Below are 15458 nucleotides of genomic sequence, written 5' to 3'. Positions count from 1 at the left end.
GACGGTATGAGAAATATTGTTATCTCTTTACACTCAATGCCATATGTCAGCACAAGGTCCAGAGAATGAAGACAAAGGTGGATAGGTTTGTTAATGTTTTGAGCAAAGCCAATTGAGTCTAAGATAGCATTAAAGGCTATATTTAAGCTATCACTTTCAGCGTCTACATGAATGTTAAAATCCCCCACTATAATAACCTTATCTGTATTTAACATTAAATCAGATAAAAGGTCTGAAAACTGATCTAAAAATTGAGAGTAAGGGCCTGGTGGACGGTACAAAACAACAAACAGAAGTGGTTTTGTGCTTTGCCATTTGAATGAGGAAAACTAAGGATTAAATATTCAAAAGAGTTGTAGCTATTGATTGGTCTGGGACTAATCAATAAATCGGACTGAAAGATGGTTGCTACTCCTCCTCCTCGCCCGGTATTTTGAGGAATGTGAAAATTAAACAAATTAGTAGGAGTTGACTCATTTATAGTAACATAATCCTCTTGCTGCAACCAGGTTTCTGTGAGGCAAAATAAATCAATCTGATTGTCACAAATCAAGTCATAAACAAGCTAAGTCTTTGAAGAGAGAGATCTTATGTTCAGTAAGCCACATTTAATTGTTTTATTTTTGTTTTTAGTTGTGAGTTGTGTTTATTTTTATTAGATATTTATTAGATTTTCCTGATTTCCTCCTTTTAGATTATTTTTTAATCTATTTAATTTTTGCCGTGGGCGAGACACTGTCTTAATTGGCGTAATGGGTGGGTAGCAATACAGAAGCTGCAGCGAGGAGTGTTAAACTACGACCCTGCTTCCTGGTCTGAACCCTGGTTTGTCAGAGTTTTGGAGAAATAATAAATTCAGCCAGATTCTTTTCGGCCTTTGCAAAATAAAAACAAAGCTTTTCTTTTAACAGTTTCGTTCAAGCCCCCGACATTTAACAAACCAAAAAAATTTTAACACTTCACATTAACTCAGCACAGTTTTAGAAAATCACAAATTATCACCGATTAGTTATCAGAAAAAAAAGCTGACTGATTTATCTCCTTGACCGCTGGCATGTTTTACACTACATACATAGCTTGTCTATAGTGTTCACCTGTTGAGAAGAAAGAAAGTAGGTCATATTCAAATGACTTTCTGTTTATTATGGAAAATGAATAATAAGAAGTGGGAGGGTTGTCCAGAAAAAGAAAGTGTGGATCATGTTCTGATGAAGTGTAGAGGCGCAGGGAGATAATGGAGTCTAAAAGGAATATTGGCAACTGAAGGGGACAAGGAGGTAATCAATTTTATCAATAAGACTTTTGTACATAGAACAATACACAGAATTTATAGGTGGAGACTATGAGGTTACACACTAATGTACCGTAGGTGGCGGTATGCACCTATCAAGTTGTTTGCGAGTGGAACAGACAACCAACACTTGGCAAACCAGTGCACACGGAAGCAGATTGGCGGTGAAATTTTGGCGGTTGGCTGGCATAAACTGTTTGGGACTGGACCGAAATGGCGTCTCGTGTTGAGGATGAAGGAGATGATGAGATGGATTTAGGTGACTGGACTCCATGGTAGAAGAGGGTCGGGAAGAGAGAGAAGTAGAAGGGAAGAGGAAAATCGTCTGTGGACATAGAGTAATAAATGGAGCCTCAAAGAAAACAGTGTGGATGAAGGGAATGTGGTATACAAAAAGGTTGTTAAGAAAGAATTCAAATTAATCCTTTTTTGGAAGGAAGATGAGGGCGTGAAACTAAGTCCATTGGCTTTGTCAAAACAATGAAAAAGTTTGGAAAGGTAACGCTTGCAAAGACTCTGAGATGGAAATTGTTGATTATAGTTGAACAGAACAGCACAAACATAGTGATTAACACCCATAATATTTGTAAGAAAATGGTAACTGAAAAAAGATATTTGGGGAGACTAAAGTAAAGTCCGGAGTGATTACAGATGACCCATGGAGGATGTGAGGTCAGGAGAAGAGAACAGAAGAAGAGCAGCACTATTTAATGGTGTTGTCTAGTGCTTCTCAGTTATTATTTTGTTACACCCCCCCAAGAAGAAGAAAACATTTTGCACCCCTCCACTCTCCGCCACACCTATAAATAGTATATTTGTCTATAAAATTGTTATGAGACCTATAACAATGGTGTTAAGTGTACTTATAATATAAGTACAGCTCCGCATCACAATGTGTCCTTATTAACATTTAAGAAAAGAAAAAAAGAAAGCAATATAGATCAACTTACAACAAAGAATAACTTTATTAAAGTTGTTTTTTAGTCTGTAACAGAAAAGATTTAAAGTGCATGCATTTTGCAAAATAAAAAAAAATCCTTATTTAAACTATAAACATTTTTTAACCCACTAATTTGGTCTGATTGGTCCAATTTGGGACTGAGTGCTGATCCAGAGTGAGGTGCCGACAGGAGCCAGGGAGGTAATCCTTCGATTACCTCCCTGGTGGACGAGATTCGCAACTGAAACGGTACTCTGATCCGGTCAGGCTGCCAGCCAAGGTAAGATGTCTGGTGAGGTTCACAGTCCGTGGGACTTTCCAAAGATTCTTCTAAACCAAGGTAAAGATGCATAGAGCAAGACCTGTGTGGAAAGAGTAGTTACTAAGGAGCTTAGCTTTGACAAACACTTGAAAACATAAGATTCGAGGAGCGCTGGGTGTAATACCATAGGGGGCAAAACAGTCAGCCGCTGAAGTGCTGGCAGTCCTCCTTCTTATTGCACCGTGGCTGATTACCAGATAGGCTACACCTGTCAGCCTCCAGGTTCCAGGACTCATGCGAGACCTAGTGAGGAAACTGATTACTGACATGATCAGCAGTTCAGACCCTGACACTACCTCCCCCTCAACGGCCGCCACCTGGCGGCCCATGCTAAGCACGCTGGGAGGAAAGGAAGTCCTGGATGAGGGTAGGATCCAATATAAAAGAACCGGGCACCCAAGAGGGCTCCTCCGGACCGTACCCCTCCCAGTTGACGAGATACTGCCACCGACGGGCCAAATACGCGGGGTGGCCATGGACGTCCCCGGGCGGGTGGAGGGTGCTCGGCCGGAGGGCAGAGCGTACTGGCATGGACAGGCTTAATAAGAGAAACATGAAAAACAGGGTGAATACGGAGACGAACAGTGGAAGGACTGACAACGGACTGGATGACGTAAGGACCTATAAACCTGGGAGAAACTTTCTTAGACATGGACCTGAGTGGGACATCACATGTGGAGAGCCAAACCGTCTGACCCGGGCGGTAAGCGGGGGGCAGTGCTTATTGTGCTTATAGTACTTATTGACGGCGGCAGATCTCTGGAGTACCCTGGTGGTGGAGGACCACATACGTTTGCATCTGCGGATGTGGTGCTGGACTGAAGGCACAGTACCTTCTTCATTGTCTGCTGGAAGCAAGGGTGGCTGGTACCCCAGGGAAGCCTCAAAAGGGGTACAGCCCGTAGCAGCTGAGATGTGAGAGTTGTGGGAATACTCCACCCAGGGTAGGAAGGTGCTCCACTCGGTCGGGTATGATAACGTAACGCACCTTAAGGCCGACTCCAGTTCCTGGTTCAAACGCTCCATCTGACCATTAGACTGAGGATGATAACCAGAGGTCAGCGATACTTTAGCCCCAAGGGCGGCACAGAACTCCTTCCAAACCCGGGCAGTGAACTGGGGGGCCTCGGTCAGACAAGATTTCTTGAGGGATGCCATGTAGGCGAAACACGTGCTTAATCAGCAGTTTTGCTGTCTGAAGAGCAGAAGGCAGTTTCTTTAGTGGGATGAGGTGACAGGCCTACGAGAAGCAATCAATAACTGTGAGGATGGTGGTCATACCACCGGAACATGGTAGACCTGTCACAAAGTCTATGGCAATGTGGGACCAGGGTCGTGAAGGTGTACTGAGTGGCTATAAGAGACCAGCTGGAGGTCGGTTTGAGCTCTTATTCCTGGCGCAGGGCACACAAGCAGCAATGTAGTCCCTCATGTCTCGGTGAAAGGTGGGCCACCCGTACCTCCTGGAGATCGAGGCTATAGTTCGGCTGGCCCCGGGATGGGTAGCAAATCTGGCTGAGTGGTGCCATCCAATCAGACAAGGTCGTACGGCAACAGGAACGTAGAGGCAGCCCACTGGTCCATTACCGGGCCCCAGGTCATTAGGTAGGGCTCGCCGCACGATCTCCTCTATCTCCCAGGTTAATGCACCGACAGTACAGGAGGGAGGTAAAATAGGAACCATTTCTTTCTCTGAATCGTCATGGTCAAACTGACGTGAGAGGACTTGGTGTTCCTAGTTCCGGGCCTAAAAGAAATTGATAAATTAAAACGAGAGAAAAACAACGACCAACGTGACTGACGTGGATTAAGGCGTTTGGCAGACTGAATGTAAGATACGTTTTTGTGGTCTGTCCATACCAGTACGGAATGTTCGGCCCCCTCCAGCCAGTGACGCCATTCCTCCAGCGCCAACTTGATGGCCAGTAACTCCCTGTTGCCCACGTCGTAGTTCTGCTCAGCTGGAGACAGGCAACGGGAGAAACAGGCACAGGGGTGGAGTCTCCCGTCCAGGTCCAAGCGCTGGGAGAGTACAGCCCCTGCTCCTGTGTCCGAAGCATCCACCTCCAAGATGAACTGCTTGCTGGGGTCCGGGTGGATGAGCATGGGGGCCTGGGAGAATTGACTCTTGAGTCTGGAGAAGGCTGTGTCGGCTTCAGTGGTCCAGACATACGGCACCTTAGACGAGGTTAGAGCGGTTAGAAGTCTGGCCACTTGGCTGTAGTTCCGTGTGAATCGTCTGTAGATGTTCGAGAATCCAAGAAACTGCTGTAGTTGTTTTCTGGAATTGGGTTGAGGCCAGTCCAAAACAGCCTTTATCTTCTCCGGATAAGCGCGAACCTGTCCACCCTCGAGAATAAGGCCCAAGAAGCTGATGGATGACCTGTGGAATTCACAATTCTCAGCCTTCACGAAAAGTTAGTTCTCCAGGAGGCATTGAAGAACCAGGCGGACATGTCGGCGATGATCGGTCAGGCTCCTGGAGTAAATTAAAATGTCATCTAAATAAACAAACACAAAGGTGTTTAAATAGTCTCTCAAAACGTCATTCACCAGGGCCTGGAAAACCGCTGGAACATTGCATAAGCCGAAAGGCATGACCAAGTATTCGAAGTATCCCACAGGCGTCTTGAAGGCGGTCTTCCATTCGTCTCCCTGGCGGATACGTAGTAAACTATAGGCGTTTCTGAGATCTAATTTGGTGAAAATGGTGGCGTCCTGTACCGGTTCAAAGGCTGAAGAGAGTAAGGATAATGGATATTTGTTTTTAACTGTAATGGCATTTAATCCTCTATAGTGTATACATGGCCGGAGACTACTGTTGGGAGTATGATTATTGATTGGATAATCTTGATCAATAATTATAATTACAAATCATAATCTGACAAAATCAATTTCTTAACCATAAATCCTCATTTACGAATCGAGACCAGAGAGGTTTCTGGTGTTGTAATTGTGGCTCGACGCCTCTGACAATTACAACCGTTAAATACTCTGTAATAGTTAATAACTATTAACGGAGATGTCACTGTTTGATCGACCATTTCTGCCGAAACGTGTGGAACTTGAACCTTATTTTGACTGACACATCACTTTTTGCACACAATGAAACACCAAACGCTCTCTCTTTATCTATGTGAATATTTATTAATTTTCACCTACTCAACATGCAAAATTCTACATACACAGGGGTAAACACGTCTAAATAAACAAAATTAACAAACGGTAGTGGGTATGTATGGAGTCAACCAGCAGTTTATGGCACAACAGAGGAAAGGAGAAGATATGAAAAGGGGGGTGTGGTGATGACTGGTGGGGGGTTGGAGCGCAGCTTAGAGTGTCTTTTATGATCTTCTGATCATAAAACTTCCCCCTTTACTCCTGAAACAAAGGATTGATAACTTTTGGCGGCAAGCTAGCACAGTGAGATTGAAGACAAAGGTAAAATGGAGAATTTTACCATGAGGTCGTTTTAACAGTCCAGTTTTGCAACGCACCTGCGTTCAGATAGTAAACACAGACAGCTCTGGGAACATGGGGATCCCGATATTACATAACAATCAAAGTTTCAACAAGCAAGGTTACATGCACAATTTATTCAGAACACATGAGATCCTAACCAGCGATTCTGATCGCTTCTACAACCTCTGACCCTGCCCAGGCCTCGTAATAAAGAAATAAAAAGAAATGGATTTTACTGTGTCGCCTTCTTCCTGAGCGAGGGAATTCGAGAGAGGAAAAGTGGGGGTTAAGTTAATGTTCGTCCACAATTAACTTCAGGGGAACGTCAGTCTTTGTCCTTTGGTCTTCTTGACAAAAAGGAAAAATATGATCTGACCATCAAAGTCGACTTGAAAATGAAACACGGTACGGTTCGACTCTCCGAAACTCCGTGTCTCCAGTTACGTGTTAACTCACGGTCTTCGATCGGCAAAAGTGAATCTCTGGCCTTCCTGTCCAAAAACTTCAGTTATGAATGTAGTCGTTTCCAACGAGAGAGAATGAATGAACTCTGGACAGAGTTCTCTCTACAGTGACGCTCTTCGATCCCTGGATGTGTTTCCAGCAGAAGCAGTGTTTTCAACATGAGCGCCTCCTATATAGCATCCTGTGACGTCAGACTGGGGACGACCAGTCAATCAGTCGCAATGCTTGATGGGATATGTAGGAGCGGGCTGTCCTGGGTACAAATGGCCGATGCCATTGGAGGGGCACAGTGACGTCCAACAACGGGCAGATAATCCAATACTCAGCAACAAGTGGTCCAAACTACAGTCCTGTTTTTACCCACAAAGAAGAATCCTGCTCCTAGGGGAGAAGACGAGGGGCGGATGATGCCAGCAGCTAAGGAGTCAGCCAAGTATTTCTCCATAACTAGACATTCGGGCTGAGAGATCTTAAATAACCGGCTAGTGGGTAATGGAGCCTCAGGCAGAAGCTCGATAGCACAGTCATAGGGGGGGTGGCTGGGCAACGATAATGCTCGGGCCTTACTAAAAACCTGCAGAAGGTCATGGTATTCGGGGGGAACCCTGGCTAAATCTGCTGGTTCGATTGCTTTGGTCTCCCCAGGATGAGTTCTAGGGGAAACAGCTGACCTTAAACAGGTCGACAGGCAACGGTCGGACCAGGCGTCTACCCTGAGTTCAACCCAGTTTAAGTGGGGGTTGTGGTCCCGTAACCAGGGGAAACCCAGAACCAAATCACTCTGCGAAATCGGAAAAACATGTAAGGAGATGAGCCCTCTATGGTTCCTTGAATAGAATAGAATTCCACAAATTCTAAAGGTCTTGTTGTTTCATGGTCCATAATTGGCAAGCAACAGCGGTCTGATCCACTGCCACCTCAAAAATCTGCTTAAACTCTGACACAAATTGATCAAACGTGCAGTCAAAACATGTGGGGTTGGTGAAACGCGACTCCGCCCAACGGAGTGCTCTACCAGTCAAAGCCCTAAAATAAACAAAATCCTAGTATCATCATGAGGGAAAGCATGAGGGGATCGGTTAAACACCGAAGCACACTGTAAAAGAAAGCCACCACAATTTCCTAGCTCACCAGAAAATTTTCTGGTTAGGGGAAGTGACATCACTCACCTGAGGAAGAGGTCGGGCGGCCGATGTCTCGGCAGTGCCTCTGGTGGCGGTGGAGGATGTAGGGTTCAGAACACGCTGTAACATAGTAGCCATCTGATCTATTTGCTGACTAGCCCGCTCCTAGGGCTCAAGAAGCGACTGGAGGGTCGCACCGTGGTAATCTATCTGCCGACTGTGATCAGAAACTGCCCTACGGAGTGCCTCTGCTGGGTCCGGCCGGGCTGACTGTTTTGTCATGGTTCTGACTGCCGACTTGACCCACATACAGAGAACACTCAGAAACCAAGAACGTTTTGGTTATTTTATTTAAAGACTGGAACGAGGGTCCGGTGACAAGGAAGCCAGGCTGAACTGTGATGGGTCAGGAACAAGGGTAAGTAATAGATAATGGAAACAAAACGCAGTTTGCAGATATGCTTACTGATGGGGTGTCAGGTATCCGCCAGGGAGAGAATGCGTCGGGACTGAGTGCTGATCCAGAGTGAGGTGCCGACAGGAGCCAGGGAGGTAATCCTTCGAGGAGGGTGGACGAGATTCGCAACTGAAACGGTACTCTGATCCGGTCGGGCTGCCAGCCAAGGTAAGATGTACGGTGAGGTTCACAGTCCGTGGGACTTTCCAAAGATTCTTCGAAACCAAGGTAATGATGCATAGAGCAAGACTTGTGTGGAAAGAGTAGAGCACTGGGTGTAATACCATAGGGGGCAAAACAGTCAGCCACTGAAGTGCTGGCAGACCTCCTTCTTATGCCACCGTGGCTGATTACCAGATAGGCTGCACCTGTCAGCCTCCAGATTCCAGGACTCCTGCAACACCTGGTGAGAAACTGATCACTGACATGATCAGCAGTTCATACCCTGACACACAATATATAAAACACTTTAACCTACCAAACAAAAATGAATAAAAGAATTTGTGCTGAGATTATTATTTTTTTATCAAAATGAGAATGTCTGGATTAATGGCTACAATGAGCACGTTTTGCAGTGCACAGCTTTTCGAATCGGGGTTCAAAGCATGATACTGCAACTCAGCTCTGCTCAATGTTTAGCTGGGACCTGTACTTGGTCTTCCGTATAGTGACAGCAGAGAAGCCAGTCTCACAAAGATAAGATGTTGCAAAAGGAAGAAAGCCCCCTGCCTTAAGAGTGGAAACTGCCTCTCTACACTCAGCCAGAATTCACTCAGTGTCTGTGATGTGAACCTCAATCTCAATATGGAGTCAGATATCATGTCAATGAACTGGTCCTCCTCTGCAGAGCTGAAAACAGTTGATGCCCTGATGCCAGTGCTTCTCAGTGTATAATACAGTGTGTCCACTCAGCATTAGGGGAGGCCTTCTTGATTAGTGCCAAAAGTCCTTTTCTCATCCCTGCCATGGTCTGTGCACCATCACTGCAAACACCAATGCAGTTCTCCCTTTTCAGCTCATTCTCAGTCAGGAAGCAGTCCAGCATTTTGAATAGCTCTTCAGCCGTGGCTCTGCCTGACATATTTACAAAAACGTAGATCCTTGCACAGGGAGTTAGTCATGTCAAAATGTACATAAGCAATAAACAAACAATCTTTGTTGCTCTCAGTTGCTTCTACGAATTGTAAGGAAAAATGTTTGTCTATGAATATCTACCAGCTGTTCTTGAAGATCGTTAGCAATGTCATTCATACGTCTGTCGACATGGTCATTGGACAGAGGGATAGTTTTTAATTTTGCATCCAGCATGACAGTAACCATGTCTAATGCTGCAGGCAGCATCAGCTCCTTTGCTATGATGTGGGGTTTTTTGCACTGAGCAATTTGGTACGCCAGCTTTAATAGTGCTAAAAGTGCTCGCTCGTTAACTACAGTAGCCTTCACAAAGTAGGATGATTGAACGTTTTTGATGAAAAAACTCAAGCGGCTGATCGGCGTGATTGGGGTGTAATGTCATTAAGTGACGCCTTAATTTTTTTTGGCTTCATGCTGCCAACATTTTTAGACACAGTAAATACACTATTTATATGTATTTCCTCGTTTCCCACTGTAATTACAGTAAAGCCAAGCGCTACATATGCTTCATCATGTTTCCTCATCTTAGCTTTGGTAGACTGTCGTTTGTCTCATTATCTCCGTCTCTCTCCGCCTTTCTTTTCATCCTTGTTAAATATTTTTCCATGGTGTCTCCTGAGGATTTGTTCACTGCACTTCATATCTCTTGCTCTATGCTGTGTACGCAAAAAAGCGTTAACACCTTGACAATGAGAGTGCCACTGCCACTTACTGTAGTGGATGTGCAAAAAAAAAGCATGTCCCCAAAAAGGGGGCGCGCCCCACTTTTGAAGACTGCTTTCACAATATATTGGGTGTGTCCCAATTCAGGGGCTGGATCCTTCGAAGGGCGTAAATGTAGGCCGATTACATCGCAGATTACATCATTACTGCTCCAAAACACAAATCCTTCCGGGAATCCTTCAAATGCGGCCAACAAATGTTTCCTTCTTCTGCCTGATTTGAAGGATGGGTCGTGAGCATTCTTGGCGGTCCATCATTTCCCATGATTCAATGCGGGTCGTAGCGGATTGGTCAAGTAGGGGCAGCCATGGCGGATTACAGCGGCAAAAGGTTGTAGTAAATTGTGAAAAATTACACTTTCTGTGTCTCAAATGAACTTCTACAATGTTTTTAGTGCAGGAATATAACTGTAGACCTGAAATATCTGCTTGATTTATCAAGTACACGCTTAGTTTCAAACGTGCTTCGACGCTGTTTCCGCTCCTGCCGTAGTAACTGCAGGCTTGCATTCGACAGCCTTCCTGCCAGTGAGGCTAGACCGTCCCAATTCACAGCTGCTCACTTCTGGCCTCCGTGGTTTTAGTGGTCGACGAAGGACCCAGCCCACGTAGACCAGGTCCTTCGAAGGATCCAGCCCCTGAATTGGGACATACACATTTTCAAAAAATTATTGACATACTGTTAGCTTAAATGGTAACATTAGCATTTTAGCTAATATTGACTTATGAGGCTAAATTAACATATTGAATGGAGTGAGTCAATGTTTGCCAACATGCTCGCGTTAACCAACAGGCTAGTGTTACCATTTAAGCTAGCATTAGTTTTTTAGCTAATTTTAGTTTATAAACTATTGATGTCATACTAGTAAGCTAATGGTAGTCAACGTGCTACTGATTCTTTACATGCTACCATTAGCATTTAAACTAACAATGTTTTAGCTAATTTTAGCTTTTACACTACACTGTCAGCATACTAGATGTATAAAGTTGATGTTAGTCTATGTGCTAGTGATAGCCCACAGGCTATTGTTTAGCATTTTAGCTTCTCTTTTCTGACTCTTTCTCTTCTTTCTGGTTCCTTCTTTCTCTTCACCTGTGGGACATCTGTGCATGTCCAATTGCATGGTGCGTATCAGTGCCAAAATTAAGATTGTTGCGCAAACAATGGTGGCTACTTCCTTGTTGCAGGAGGCTATATCAATTCCAAAGCCAGCTACTGATCTGATTAATGATAGGCCGGCAGCAGTAACTGAGCGGCTGGTGCTGGCAAATGTAAAGGAGAGTGTACTCACTTTCGTTAGCTTTGGCCGATGATAGCATTGGAGAGGCGGTGATTGCATTGGATAGGCTGGTGTTAGCATTGGAGAAGCTAGTGACTTGCATGCCTTTTTTCTTCTTTTTTTTGATGGTAGAAGGTGCAGTTCCATAACAACACGAGTCCAATATTTATACTAATATATTAATAATTTAAGAATTAAAATTGCTGTTGTAATGGCAATGATCTTTATTTTCTCATACTATTTTCATTGACTGTTCTTTTATTTTACTCTTTCTGCTCAGTTTTTCAAGTCCACTTTTTTGTTGTGAAAGTGTAGATATAGTTCTCACATGACGTCCTACATTCTGGTGCCGCCATCATGATAATTAGGTGGTTGCAGGGGATGGGGGTTCTGTTAATATAAAAGTCTTTGAATTGTAGTTGTGTTTCAGAGTGTTATTGTAAAGCTAATCTTACTATAACCACCGGGTTTTCTCACAAGATAATCTAAAGGTTTAATTTTCAGCACTTCAGCAACAAAGCAAAAGGCAATGAAAGCATACAGGTTCATACAACACTAAAACAATAGAGAAAGTTACCACAATAAAGCCTATAGGAACCAATTAGGAAAAACAAGAGTCACAAAAAGTTTGAAAGGCGGTATATTAAAGGAGAATAAAACCCAGAGAAATTAAATTTAAATTTGAACATATTGTGTGTTTATCAAAAATGAATACTGTGAGGTGCAGCATAGTCAGGTCACATTGGTGACAGCATTAATGTTGTCACTTGTTGAACAGATAAAAAACTGTGCAATATAATATAAAACATAAAGCAAATAAAACTTTATTTAGTGAAGAAGCAGTTAATGTAACTGCCATGTATGCAGAAAACTATGCCATGAAACCCAGAAATATATGAAAAGATCATGCTTCAAGTCTCAAAATGTGATCCAGACTAAATTGTTGCTTTCACTGAAAACTGCATTTATGTGGACTTCTTTTATTAGTATTGTGGATCTGTGACTGAGGAACACCACAAACTGTGGGGGTGCCCATTGTCAGTCTGCAAGCTACTCAAAAAATGTCCAAGTCCCAAAGATCTGTAGGCTTCTGTTTAAAGCTCTGTTTTAAACCTAAGCCATTTGTGCCTGATGATAATGACATTAAACAGAAATAGAACAGAATTACACTATGATTTATATTAAATAGGGCTCAGGGGTTTTGATGTGAGGGCTGTGGTATGAGAAGTGGAGAGGAGGAGAAGCAGCTGTCTGGACTACTATTGCTCCAAAGTTTGCATGAAGAAATTACAATTCTGGGCTTTAAGAAGAAGTTTTTGTCTCAAAAATGGGGACAAGGACTTTAAAGCGCAAAACTGCTGACATGTAACCATGGTGAAATTAGTTCTAGGTTGGATTCTGGATATTCGTGCTCTGTGGATTCAGCTGGGTTTTCCTACCGTTTGACCCGATGCAGGCAGTCTGACTACAAGCAGCTGCTCTCTGCCTGTTTCCTCCTCCTGCACATGGTGGTTCATTTAAGGACCATTAATACATTTCTGAGCAAAACAAGCTGTTTCGTAGTGGTATTGTTTTGTGTGTCTTATGTGTGATCAGCTGGTTTAGGAAGTTATACAGTGTGCCACACCTGTGTGAAATTCAGAAAGCTGACACTGTTTCCTTTTTCTTTTCTTTTAGCCTCTAGGCTCGGTGAAAGATTTGTAAATAGTAAAATTATATTTTAAACTGGCACGCTCCGGCCATTGTCGTCCTTATCATTGTAGATGGTCTTCAGTTTTATTAACTTTTCCTGGCACTACCGCTTTGAAAATCTTCTCATTTCTCCTGGTCTCATGGCCAATCAGTGAACACCTCTGTTCATGTCACATGTCCCTACTCAGCCCTGGCCATACCTCTTCAAGAGCAAGGACCAAAAAAGTAGCTGCTGGAATGGAAAAAATAGTAATAGAAACTGGGCCCAGGTTTGCAGTTTGAGTAAGTATTCATAGCTTAGCCATTTTCCCTCCAGTGTTTATTCTTGTGTGTCTGTTTAAAATTTATTTTTTTGGGTAAATCTTTGTCCACACATACCCCTTTTCCACCAACGTGGTTCAGGGCCCGTTCCCAAACATGACTTCGAACCAATGACGCGGTTCCAAAGCGCGAACTCTGTTTCAACTCGGGCACCGCATGCTACGTTGTTTTTCTGCACGACTCCTAAGTCACTGGGGGGCAGGTCAAAAGTTCGGTGGTAAGGAAAATACCGTACAACACACTAAACATGCTTTGTGTAACTATTTGTTTCAGTTTCACTTGCGGATAAAGAACATATGCAAATGAAAACTAATAAATACCATTGTTCTTGCACAGAGTCTACATCTCCTTTTCTTTATTAACTGTAGTTTATGGAAGCTCTTTTTGCATTACAAGGAACATTGCGTGCAGCTCAGCGAGCTCCGATGTCCTGCTTTCCTATGGTACAGTATTAATGCCAAAATTAAGAGACTGTTGTGCACCCAGTGGTGGCTACTATTAATAATTCTTACATTTCTAATATATTGGGCTTATGTGTTGCTGCAGAACTGTGCCAGCTACCATTAAAAAAAGAGAAGTAAAAAGATGTCAAACTGAACAGTAAATTCTGTCAATGCATGTTGCTGATAGATTTTGTATGCCACCATATTTCATGCTAAAGATTTTTTTTTTAAGTGCTTGTGTATTATAGTGATTGACCAGCCTAGGCCTACTAGTCACAAGCCTCTCCAAAGCTAACATAAGTTATGGTAAATGCCTGAACTTGTATATCGCTTTATCAAGTCCCCAGAGACCCCAAAGCGCTTTATACCACAATCAGTCATCCTGACATTCACATGTAACCAACTCTTACATGTAGATGTAATTTATATTTCTGCCAAATATTATAGTTTCAACTATATTACAGTCTAGGTTCAAAAATGGAGGATAATAAGCACAAACACCAATGTGATACCAAAATGTAAACCATTTAATGTAAAATAAAAAAAATAAAAATGTTCTTGCACTCTCTAACAACACAAAGTTTCCACTTTATAAAACATTTGGTATGTTCACTTCTTGGGATGATTGTTCAGTTCCTTTTTGTAATTCAGTTCCTAATTTAAGTCAGTTAAGTCAAGTCAGTTTGTTACTACGTAGATTTGTCAATTTCAAAGGCCATGTGTTTCTTTAAATGCAAATTTTATCTTCATCCAGGGCAAAGCAGCAGTGGATCTAGTCATCCCAGGTCCTGCGATGAAACCAGGAATCCAGTCCATTCAATCCAAGCCTGCAGAAGCACGCAGCTAAATAATGTCCATATTTGAATGGGGTTCCAAAAAAAACCAACCTGCGCATGTACATAAAGCGTAATCAACCATAAGGCCCAAAAAAATGCAGGAGTATGAATCCTTTGGCAAAACACAACTAACAGCAAGCTTGCAAAAAATATTCTCAACACACGCATCAATTGTTACAAGTTTGTGCATAACTAACATATAGTGTTATACAGTGAAAATCAATCATTATATCTAACATTACAAATTTCTCCAGATGGTCTTAATTTTCTCTTGTAGGAACAACAAGGCAGTAATAGCCATGATAATGCTAGTTAGGATTAGTTTCAAGGACCAATGACACAACAACTGAGAAAAACGAGTGGGGGAATGGATATAGCCTCCTGCAACAAGGAAGGAGCCATTGCTGTGAGCAATAGTCTTAATTTTGGCACTATTATTATGCCATAAATACTAAGTTTTTCCCCCTCGTTGTGCAATGCTCACTGTTGTACATTTGCTTGTTCCCAAAACTGGTGGGAATAAGCATCAGTGCTCAACCAAAACACAAAGGCGCGCGAACCAAATCGGTTCAAAAAGAGTTATTTTGTTAGAAAAACCTCAATAGATCACAACAGACAGTTCTACCTCCTGTGGAGGCTCATGTGTGTTTTTAAATTTACTTTTTGGGTATGAACTTGTCCACATAGGCCACCGCAGAAAGGTTTGTCCTGTGTAGATTCTCTTCTGCTTGTTTAAATTTGATTTTTGGCTAAATCTTTGTCCACATAGATCACAACAGAAAGATTTCTGTCCTGTGTGGATTCTCATGTGTGTGTTTAAATTTGATTTTTGGCTAAATCTTTGTCCACAAAGATCACAACAGAAAGGTTTCTGTCCTGTGTGGATTCTCATGTGTGTGTTTAAATTTGATTTTTGGCTAAATCTTTGTCCACAAAGATCACAACAGAAAGATTTCTGTCCTGTGTGGA

Source organism: Girardinichthys multiradiatus, chromosome X (assembly GCF_021462225.1).
Source record: "Girardinichthys multiradiatus isolate DD_20200921_A chromosome X, DD_fGirMul_XY1, whole genome shotgun sequence".
Classification (NCBI taxonomy): Eukaryota; Metazoa; Chordata; class Actinopteri; order Cyprinodontiformes; family Goodeidae; genus Girardinichthys; species Girardinichthys multiradiatus.
Note: the sequence above shows the minus strand (reverse complement) of the source record.